We start from the raw sequence: 2,945 nt of genomic DNA, 5'->3' as shown, positions 1-2,945 counted from the left end.
GCGCCCAGCCCACTAGGGGTTGGCTCCCTGCCCCACGCAGCCCATCTGGTCCCCCGGGAGGGGTGGCCCCACCCGGTGGACCTCCGGAACCCTTCCGGTGGCCCCGGTGCAATACCGGCATGACCCCGAAACTTCCCGGTGCCCGTTTGACAACTTCCCATATATAAATCTTTACCTCCGGACCCTTCCGGAACTCCTCGTGACGTCCGGGATCTCATCCGGGACTCCGAACAACATTCGGTAGTCACATACTAGTCTTCCTAATAACCCTAGCGTCACCGAACTTTAAGTGTGTAGACCCTACGGGTTCGGGAGACATGCAGACATGACCGAGACGCTCTCAGGTCAATAACCAACAGCGGGATCTGGATACCCATGATGGCTCCCACATGCTCCTCGATGTTGTCATCGGATGAACCACGATGTCGAGGATTCGATCAAAACCCTGTATGCAATTCCCTTTGTCAATCGGTACGTTACTTGCCCGAGACTCGATCGTCGGTATCCCAATACCTTGTTCAGTCTCGTTACCGGCAAGTCACTTTACTTGTACCGTAATGCATGATCCCGTGGCCAACACCTTGGTCACCTTGAGCTCATTATGATGATGCATTACCGAGTGGGCCCAGAGATACCTCTCCGTCATACGGAGTGACAAATCCCAGTCTCGATCCGTGTCAACCCAACAGATACTTTCGGAGATACCTGTAATGCACCTTTATAGTCACCCAGTTACGTTGTGACGTTTGATACACCCAAGGCACTCCTACGGTATCCGGGAGTTACACGATCTCATGGTCGAAGGAAGAGATACTTGACATTGGCAAAGCTCTAGCAAACGAACTAAACGACCTTTTGTGCTATCCTTAGGATTGGGTCTTGTCCATCACATCATTCTCCTAATGATGTGATCCCATTATCAATGACATCCAATGTCCATAGCCAGGAAACCATGACTATCTGTTGATCTCAACGAGCTAGTCAACTAGAGGCTCACTAGGGACATAGTGTGGTCTATGTATTCACACGTGTATTACGATTTCTGGATAATACAGTTATAGCATGAATAAAAGACAATTATCATGAACAATGAAATATAATAATACTTTTATTATTGCCTCTAGGGCATATTTCCAACAGATTTTTCTCCTTATACGTTAATTCGGTGCCATCGGTGTAGTGGGTTTTATCTACCATCTTCCACACAGTCTTTGAAGAATCAAAATAAGCTGTCAATGGAAATAAGCTATCAACTATTTTGAAATAAACAATATAAATTAGTTAATAACTATGTTTGAGAAACTCACATAGCGGTACAATCGGAAGCGTATCAACCAGGACCCAAATGTCCATATTGTCTTCCTCGCTGTCAGGATCACCAAGATCCATGGTGACAATCATACCCTCATAAAAACCATACATTTTGCAAAGTGCTTCCCAATTTCGGCAACCAAAATGGGTTACGCTCTGAGCATTGCACAGATTTACTTCAAAATCCATGTCATGATGGGTCCTTAGGTGTATTTTCTTTGTTTCGAAATTTTCATGGTCTTCAAAACCCATCCTCTCCAAGACATAGCGTCTTGCATGGCATGGGATAAGCCAGTCGAATTGTAAAATATGAAAATTAGACGTTGAAATAGTTGAAGTCATGCTTAATTACGAAAAAAAACACTTGTCGTTGTTGCGTACCGTTTCAGAATGGAAGGTCTCCTCGAGCTTAATGTTGAAGCGCAGATCTTCGTCCAGCCGAACGAACCTATCGCACATACCTCGATCGTCGTGGCACCAGCTACACTCCCCCGGGAGACTGTTGTCGTCCGAGTACGACATTTCCTACAATCATAATTCAAAGATTAAACTTGTACATTTTCTAGCACAAGTCATGCCAGAATTCACGACAAAATCCGGCATGACCTTTGCTAAAAAAGGACATATCGAGCGCCTGAAATTTGCCGGAACGGAAATTAATCAACACTCCGGCAAAACATAGGCCACTCAGAGATGTAAACTGAACATGAACAGCCACTTGGGCAACCACATATCCTATTTGAGCAACAACACAAGATATACAAGGATATTTGGCTGGTCTCACCTCGATGTCGGAGGGGGTCGGTGACTGGGACGACGGCGGGGATGTCGGAGGGGGTCGGTGACGGGGACGACAGAGCTCACCTGAAACCATATAAGTTATCACTAATACATCCCGAATAATTGCTTAAACTAAAAAATAACAATAAATATGACATGTTCAACTAGTTTTATTAATTCAACTAGTTCTTACTAAATATAAACTTACTATAAATAGAAAAAAACTAGTTCTTTCTAAAAATAAAGTAGTTCAACTAGTTATATTAATTATCTTACTAAAAATAGATTAGTTCTGTTAATTCAACTAGTTCAACTAGTTTATTAATTTACTTACTAAACTAGTTCAACTACAACTAAAGTAGTTCAACTACCACCACTACTACTAAAAATATAGTACTAACTAAAGCAACATGTAGTACTAGCTAACCCTAAATTAACATCTACTACTACTAAATCTAGTACTAACTAGTGGCAAGGGGTGGGGGGCGACGGAGAGGTAGCTAGCTAGGGGCGGCGAGGTCGAGGGCGGTGGGAGGAGGGCTGCCGGCGGAGGTGGGAGGAGGGGCGGCCGCAGGCGGAGGGAGGAGGGCGGCGGCAAAGGAGGGAGGGGCGGCTGCAGGTGGAGGGAGGATGTGCGAGGAGGATGGAGGAGGGACGGAAGGAGGGGAGTACCTCGGCGGCGGCGGCGGCGACGCACGACGACGGTTACGCGGGCGAGAGTGCGAGTGTGATCGAGAGGGCCGGTCGTGCGCGTGGGGATAAGGTAGGGATAGTTGTAGCGCGTTTGCCCAAACGCGCTACAGCTAACCTGAATAGCAGTAGCGCTGTTTAGTAAAGTGCGCTACTGCTACAGC

Source organism: Triticum aestivum, chromosome 6B (assembly GCF_018294505.1).
Source record: "Triticum aestivum cultivar Chinese Spring chromosome 6B, IWGSC CS RefSeq v2.1, whole genome shotgun sequence".
Classification (NCBI taxonomy): Eukaryota; Viridiplantae; Streptophyta; class Magnoliopsida; order Poales; family Poaceae; genus Triticum; species Triticum aestivum.
The sequence above is the reverse complement of the archived record's forward strand: the minus strand, read 5'-3'. Positions refer to the sequence as shown.